At 34.5% G+C, this 9,288-nt stretch overlaps 1 pseudogene; it reads right to left on the reverse strand.

Annotated features, from left to right (window-relative positions):
- Positions 1 to 8,665: 8,665 nt before the first annotated feature.
- LOC120595157 (uncharacterized) lies at positions 8,666 to 8,784 on the reverse strand (annotated as a pseudogene).
- Between the last annotated feature and the right edge of the window lie 504 nt (positions 8,785 to 9,288).

The raw sequence follows: 9,288 nt of genomic DNA on the forward strand, positions 1-9,288 counted from the left end.
CTATGGAGAATACACAGTTAATGGGACCCTGAATTCAAGCAACTTATGATCTTCTTGAGAAGCTGTAAAACACAGTATATCAACTCTCATCTAAGGCAGTGGGTAATGCATGACATCTGAATTCCGTGAAGGTTGATGTGGGTGGGGCGGGGGCCGGGTGATATACTGCCCCTGGCAGGAGAGGTTTTTATAGACTTCTGGGAGGAAAGAGACTTGAGGCTGGGCAAGAGTTTGGTGGGCTGAGATAAATAGATATCCCAGGTAAAATAATAGATTTATGACTGAATAAATAACAAAATAAATAACTTTCGAATAGCTAAAAATAAAACTAATGTAAATGCTAGGAAAGAATTTCGTGTTGCTACTATCATTTAAATTTTAAAATTTCAACAGAATTCAAACCCAACCATGATGAAAAATGTGCATACTCCAAAATGCACAAATATAAACAAATGTCAGCTGATGCAATCCAGATGATCAATCTAGGCCTCAACCACTTCTGGTCTCTGGACAAGAAGAAAAGTTTGAAAGTTGATGCATAAAAAAAAAACAAAAAACTGAAATTCAGCCAAATTCCTCTTAAAATGCTTCTATCACTAGATTGTTCCGGGGTGGAAGGAATTTTTGATTCTGGACATTTTATTACAGATAATTTAGCTCATATCTGTGGCTCTTACTGGGTAAGAGTTCACAAATCTTGAGGGAGCTATATCAGGTTGAGAAAATCTGTATCTTCCCTGAAAATTTTCATTAGAATGGAGAATACTCTTATATCAAGGACACCAGGCACCAATCCCATGGAGCAGTGCCATTACATGAAAGCTGCCCAAGTGCCAGGCACTGTGCTAGCACTTTGCCTGCACTATCGCGTTGGCTCCTCACTGCAATGTACTAAGCCCATTCCTGTCTTACATGTTAAAGAACAAAGGATGTGAACAAAAGATTAGGAAACCTGCCCAGGTCTTAACAGATTCACACTCTGATTCAAACCCACAAGCCTATGTTCTTTTCATTTGGAGTTGTAACAATTCTAAATAGTACATTATTTGAGAGAGTTATTAACACGTTCTAAAGGAAAGTCTTATATCGTTAAGCCAACAAACAAATCCACCAATAAATCAAGACTCTATGAACAAAAACATACTTAGGAAATGCTGTCAGAAGGCAAGATCTGAAACAACACCTTAGGGAAGGAGCTAATTTTCCTTCTCTGCTGGTGTTTGCAGGAACACAGGAGAAAATTACTCATTCCTACCCTCAGAGCTTTGCCAAATTTCTCAGGCAGGTTGGCGGATAAGCTAGGTGTTATTTGTAAATATTTTAAGTTGAGAAGATTTGTTTTTCTAAACCCAATTAACTGTCCTAGAATTCTTGGGAGAAGAAGGAAGAGAGAGAAGAAGTTGAAGAGGAAGAGGGCCTTTCTGTAATCTAGCGAATAAAGAACAAAATCAAATCGGTTAGTGTTATCTGAGGTTCTTTGAAATTCCTTGATTTCATCAACAAATATTTTCTGTGCAATTGCTTTTCCTCTTATAATGTCTCAATTGTTTACAAATAAAATCTAAAATTTCCCCTGACATTTATCAACTCAATTCTTGTCTTCAGGGGAATGAAACACAATGTTTTACTTATATCATTATCAATCATCTCACATACTGTTTATTAAATGATCTTGAGTCATTTATTACATTTAATCATCCGATATAAATGTAATTCATCAGACTGATGAATCTTAGTTTTGAGCTCAATACATTGACAATAGTGTGCAGGAGACAAAGACAAGGTTGAATTCCAAGGCTTTTACTTGGTTTTGAGCCTTAAAGCTGTTCTACAATTAAGTAGTTTTTCTCTTCCCTTCAGAATATGCATAGACATCTATAGCTGTTGGTGTTTTCTTTTACTTTAAATATTAAAGTCATCTTTATGCCATTGATGTGTGCACACACCATTTGTAAAGCATTGGCTGCAGATACAATGCACTTGATGCATTTATGGGGAAAAGTAAACACTACGTGTATCCTCCATTTCTCAAGAAGACAGCATGAAGCGTTGAACAGGAACTGGTGCCCAACAAATCCCTTACATTCATTTTGCATTTGACCTTGTTATTACGGAAGTTATTCAGCCATATGAAGACATTAGTAAGATAGTGCTCAAGTAATTCCTATTTAAACAAAATATTCAAATAACACATCTGCATTCAGAGTTATCTGAATTAATAACAACAGTCATGATTAAAAAAGAAAAAGACTGGTGAATTGTAAATCATTGCTAAATCTAATAGAAAACTTGCCCAGCTCACTGTGAGATAGAGAAAAAGTACCACCTCTTCTGAGCCTGGTAGAAATAGCACTTGAATGTCTAGAGGCAAAAATGAGGTATTCCACATTAAATATATTTTTCTAAAAAAAAAAAAATTCAGAGCAACAAGATACACTTGCATGTCAATAATAAATTGTCTCATGCTTACAGGTATCTTAGCTCTTTGGCCAAGATCAGGGAACTGTGGGTCATAAGCAAAGTATGTACTGGATGAGCAAACTAAAACCACCAAAAGGTATTTCCATGGACTTGCAAAACATTTTTGAGGGGAACATTCAGAAATATAGCTCATTTGGACCAGATCTTTTTGATTTTAAGTTTCCTTTTTTTTTCCAAGTCATGGAATAAATTCTTTGATGGAACATACCAGGTTTGCACAAGCTAATGAAAAAGCCACATATACTTTTTTTTTTTTTCAATTTTGAGGCAAAACTCCTGCTTATGTTGTTCAAAGAAGACAAGAGCCTTGCAATTAGGTTCATTAGTGTAGGTCAGGGTCTGGTTTCCTTTATTCCATGGCTTCTAGAGGAAGATCGATCTCTATCCTCGTCTAGTAAAAATATCAGTTTATAATGAAAACATAATTCTTTGATGTATTTCTTTGTAGGATTTGCTTTCAGAAACTTTTGATGCTTTGCTCTATCTCCTTCTATTAATGCTTTTATCTAACCCCAAAAAGTCACCCACCAAAGCAGACACTCTGAAGCCCCACTGGGCTCCCATCAGTCCAGTAGAGAGGGCTGACATGACATATTAGTCTTAAATCTAAAACATATGTTTGGAAACTGCCTAGTTTCCTGGCAATAATTAAGAATGCTACTTGGCAGATTGGCAGCCACATAAAACAATCGTTAGTAAACCCTATATTTATTACGTTCTCATTTTATGGAAATGAAATCCACATTACAAATATGTATAGGAAACTGGACCCAAAATGATGCACAGGTAGAATCAATTATGATGAAGATGAAAAGGACATCGATAATTTTTTTCTAATTCACTTTTCATACCCCAAAAAGTTCTTTTCCAAAAGGAGCCACATCAAAACATTTTAAAATTTCTTTCTATTAACTTTCAAAACCATCTTGAATAAACTCCCTCATCAGTACTCATTCGTCTGTGCGGTTCACTAAAGAGTACTGGTGTACAACTAATTAAGATAAGATCCTGCAGTCATAGGAAACATTTCCTTTATAAATGTAAAAATAATTCTGAATCATTAAAAAGCCACTTTGACTTTATTGTGAAAAATATATATATATTTAATATATATTAAATATGATGATATGCATGAAGAATACACAAGTGTAGCTACATTTCTTGTTAAAATGATGAAATAATTCTGAACCTAATGAAAAATACCCACTGCACCAAGCTTCCAATGTGTAACTTTATTTTTTAACTTGGGATTCGTTTGACCTTTCTGTAATCCAGCAAATAAAGAGTTAATGTATCATGCCTCTTCTCCATTGTCTTTTTCTTTCAGTGAGTGTCTGTGTTGTACTGGTCATTATATATCTTGAAAATCATTTCTGTACATCTAGCGTTGCCTCATGTGCAATACCTGTTCAAACACAAAGAGAAGAGAACGACACAGCCTTAGTGATGTGGAAGCCACATAGTCAAGTAGGCTGCAAAACCAGTCAACATATAGCAAGTGGCCAAACATATACCTATATTATTTGCGTTATTAGTGATGTACAACAAAATGTCAGGATATTTTCTTCCCAAGGTAATAGATAAAGAGAGGTAGGTAGGTAGGTTCCAGTTCAGAAACTGTTGATAAAGTGACCATGACCATGTAGTGTATGTGGGACCAAAATATAGCTGAGAAACTTTTACATGGTGCATCTTCCATCTATAAAAGTGAAGAAACAAAAATTTTCATTTCCATGTGAAATAAGCCAGGCCATCTAAGCAATAACATTTACTTTGTTTTCTAAATTGCTGACTCTATGAAAAAAATCTCTTTGTTACAAAGTTCAAATTCCAAATAAAGCCCTGGGATGGGAAATTCAAAAGAGTCTCTAGAGAAAATATTTTAAAATTAGAATCATCTTAGAAATATGTTAGAGACTAAATACGACACTAATTGTTTTTCTTTTTTCTTCAACTTTTGTGTTTTTATATTTTCATTTGTCAATACTTTCAATATAAATTTTAGAGCACTTTTGGCCATTTACATAGTTTGTATATTATTAAATAATACTATTTGTTTCACTTTTTCATTTGCTCTTTCATTCTACATATATTTATTGATTTTGCTTGGGAGTTTTATTTGATTTGGTAAGATATTCTTCCAACTCTAGACATATGTGTATTTAATAAGAGATCAATAATTAAATTTAACAACCACATTTTATGCCCAGTATGTTGTCACATTCTAAATATTTATTCAATTGAATTAAAGCGGTTTGCTATTCACTACTGGTTTGTATGCAACCTTTCGTGAGTTCCAACCATGATTTGGAGACTCTAAGGAACTTCACTAACAAGTTTAATGTTTAGAGTAAATGATGATGATGGTATAATCTTGTGGTTAAGGACAGAGGCTCTGAAAGTAAACAAACAAACAAACAACACACTAGTTAGATTTACTCCTAACTCAGCCACTTACTAACACTGTGATCATATGCAAATTACTTTAACCTATCTCTGTCTCAGTTTCCTTAGCTGTAAAATGGTGGTAAGGATTAAATTGAATGATGCATGTGTCTGACCTATAAATAAATATGGTTATTATTAGTAGTAGTAGTATGATAAATGATGAAGACAGATCTTCACAGAATTATGCAAGTAAGTTTCTTATCAGATCAGATAAAAACAATCTTATATCCAGAATATAATCTCAACACTGGAGTGTTTTCATCAGCTGGGAAGAACTATTAACTTTGATTCTCTTGGTTTAATCACCTTCTATTCACTCTGTTGATGACAGAGGTTCTCATCCTAGGGTTATGGGGATGACAGAACACACAACACCCAACAGTGGACAGATGAGATCAACAGCAGTTTGTTAGTCATGTATACTCACAGCCCAGAGGTGAAGGACACCACATACCATACAGGGCCATGTGAGGGTTGCACTTGAGAACAGTGATAAACTAAGGGCAATAGGAGCATTAAGAGTGTGGGGTGCCCTCTGGTTTCCACAGGAGGATGTGATTGTCTTGTTTGAATAATTCCTCAGACTGGCAGAGAACTGAAGCCTACTTCTCAGGAATAAGCAGGCACTATGCCTGGTCCCCTTGATGAAGAGGTTTGTTTGGCTAGGAGATCTCAACCACAGGAATAGAGTGCAGGAGAGAACTTGCAATTAGACCAGTGGAGGCCCTCCTGATTGCATCAGATGTCAAGGCAGCACATAATATTGGGCTTTAATATAGGCTTTACATCACATCTCTTCTCCATGATGTCTTTATTATAAAATAATTTTAAAAAATATCTTAATGATTTTCGGTTAAGTTGGCTGATGGCTAGGTACAGGAATTTTAAGATCTGTTGACATCATTCCTCTTGGCATTGCTAAGTCTCACTCGTGAGAATGAAGATATCATCCATGGCCATATCAACATGCTTCAGAGTGAAATGGACACCTGGCCACTCTCCAGGTATAGGCTAAGGTCAGAGAATTCAGGTCCACAGATATGCAGATGTTCTCCTTGTGCTCTGATTAATTCAGACCACTCATCTACTAGGATAATTATATGATTACATGACCAATATTTTCATCACTTTGTGGTTTAGAGACCACGCTGCAAAATAACATTGCTCTCTTTATCTGCCCAAGATTCTAATTCATGTGGCTGCTCAACCAGCTATTTCTGGATGGCAGAAGAATAAAGAGCTAATTGTTTTCTCCATTTTGGTATCTCATTGCTCTATAATGTGCTTTCCCTTAGGGAACAGTCTCTGCTTCAGTGAGTCAAAGGTCGGGTGTCTTCACGATACTATTATTTAGGGAGATGTCCAAGAATAACTTGGACTTTTCCTTGTGACCCACACATCACTATAGTTGCTCCTTTTATCAACTATTTCCATTTTTAAAGGACAAAAAGTTTTGAATGGCCAAGATATTATTGGATATTCATTTGTCAGTATTATTTCTCTTGGGTATATGAATATGGGGATATTTAAATTTTTGTCTCAGAACTTTTGAAAACGCAGTATTTGAATCTTAAGTATAGAAATTAAATTCTTCAACACTCAGCAACTGGTCGTGAAGCTTCTGTAAAGGGAAGAACCTAGTGTGGCTTAGTGGGTCTGGGTGTACGTTTACAGTCAGCGCCTCATAATTCAAAAGTCTAGGGGTTATTCCCTTTTGTTTTTTTTTTTTTTTTTTCACTCTTCTGGAAATAGGACTTTAGGATTTTACATTTTCATTAGTATCTCAATCACAGACTTTGTAGGTGAAAAGAAAGAAAAAAGAATTCAAAAATATTAATTTCACCATCTTAGAAACTCTGGTAAGAAAAAATTTTTTTAAAAAAAATTTAAAATAAAAATGACGTTGGATTATTGCAGAACTCAGTTATTCATTCTCACCCCCTTTATCATATACATCCCATAGAGCTAGCTCTATGAAATGGTGTCATTTATAAAGTGACATATGGCATATAGGAAGGAGTATAAATGCATATAGCAATTTATTTTTCAGATTGTCTTATATCAATTGATATAAGATTTAACATCTACTACATATATAACACCACAAATTAATGGTCAGCTTTGTAAAGATATATCATTTTGCTTCAAAAATTTTAAAGTTATCTGAATAGCTATGCAACCTAATTAATGTCTTTGAATTTCAATTATATCTAACTGATGTTTTGTTTGAGTTTATTAATTTATTTAAAAATTAAATCTCAAATAACATATTTTAAGTCTTAAAATATGAAGAGCTACATTTAATATCATTTTCCAGCCTGTAAATGTAATATGATTTTAGATAAATATTCGAGAGAGGCCTCAACACAAAATATTTAAAAAATTTAGAATTTTAACTCTGTAATTTAATCCTGTATCAATCACAGATTAACTAGGAAAACAAAGAATTTGGAGTATTTACAACAGAGGGGATTTAATATAAGAATTGATGATTACACAGATGAGGGAGAATCTGAGAATTTAAACAGGGGATTGCAAGGTAATCAAACTTTAGCAATAGCAAGAAGCCATTACCACTCATAGGCTGAAGACATAAAGGAGGGAAGGGTGTTATTGTTGCCTGTGGCAAGGGTCAGGAGCTGGAGTTACAGCCACTGCAGAGTCCCCACCAGAGACAAGGAAGAAGAGGAGAAATATTCCGAATTCTCCCTTTCTCATGCCCTCCGATCTCTGGTTGTGTTTCCCACGGGCCAAACTCCTTTGGAAGCCAGCTTACATGGAAACTAGGAACATGGCCTGCAAGAACCAGCACTCCACCTCTCCTACTCCATCTCCTGTCACCTCCTGATCCTGCAGTACAGAGCAAAGCAGAGAAGCACAACCAATGAACCCAATAGCATACAGATCTAGGACTGACACTAGATTTTTTATTCTAAACAATCTATAGTGTTCTGATCAATACATAAAAGTGCCTAATTATTAACTTCCTGTCATGAAAATTATATGGAGATATCTACACAAATCTCTCTAGAAATACCAGGGAAATATTTTGCACACTACATTGTCTTGAAGAAAATATTGTGAAAGAGGTATGTCAAATGCTGGGTGCTTGATGCAGGTCTATACATTGTAATAATGTTAGGTCATGCTAGTAGTTAGGAAAATAATATACATATGTTATAAAGTCTTTTGATTTATAGAGTTCGACTATTTTAATAAAAATAAATGTAATAATTTTTTAAATTAAATGACTGTGTTGAGCATGACCCATTGTTTTTGAAATGTAGGAAATTCTAACACTTTTGCACTTTACAGATTATCATCCATCTATCTATCTATCTATCCATCCATCTATTTATTATCTTTCTATTTGTTGAGAAAGTAGTTTATTGAGATCCTTAAAAATCCTTTTTCATTGGACCTAAACTGCTGGAAGCATTCTTTAGGTCCAGTATGCAATATCCTCAAGAATGGTAGGTAATATAAAAAATATTTTTTTAAAAAGTAAAGCATAATTCTTATTTGACATTATTGCAAGTAGAAGTTATTTGGTTAATTTTAAAAGTTATTAAAATCTCTCTTTTTTATATTTTTTAATATACATATTGTTTTAATCTGTTGATTATTGTCTATAAATTTCATTTATTTATTTATTTTCAGGTGAGGCAACCCTTGGTTGACCTCACAGATTGCAAGGACCTTGTCAGCTTACAATCCCTTACTTTTTTATTTTTTACGTCTACAGCACCTGATCTTCCTAAGTGGTCTCCCATCCAAGTACTAACCAGATCTGATCCTGCTTAGCTTCTGAAATCAGACAGGATCTGGCTTGTTCAGGGTAGCATGGCCGTAGACTTACTTAACTTTAAATATACAGTTACTTTCCAGTCTTTTCATGAAGGGTTGAGGACTGCGGGTAGAGCTGATTGGCATTCCTTTGGTTTCATTTTTCTTTTTTGTGGATACTTTGCCAATAATTCTTCATCTAGACTCCCAGTCTCTATTTATTTAGAGCTGAGTGAAATTTAAAAACAATTATAAATATTTGAGAATAGAGCATCCTAGAGTTTTGTACATTTCCACACCTTTGCTGTTTGCACATATCTGATTCGACAAGATTATTTCTGCTACTTGCTTTTATCGAATCTTTTGCAGATTTAAACTTAGTTCTCAGAGACTAAAAGTTTTCTTCTGACATCCATGTTTCATTAATTTATTGATATTTAATTTACTTACATATATGATAAAATATTACAGGCATAATCAGTTTTAGAGATGAATACAATGGACTCTCAATAAGTGCACAACTTAACTGGTAGGAGGAAACATTCATTGACAAACTAGTGATTAGGCAGCATT

This window comes from Pteropus medius, unplaced genomic scaffold (assembly GCF_902729225.1).
Source record: "Pteropus medius unplaced genomic scaffold, Ma_sr-lr_union100, whole genome shotgun sequence".
Lineage (NCBI taxonomy): Eukaryota > Metazoa > Chordata > Mammalia > Chiroptera > Pteropodidae > Pteropus > Pteropus medius.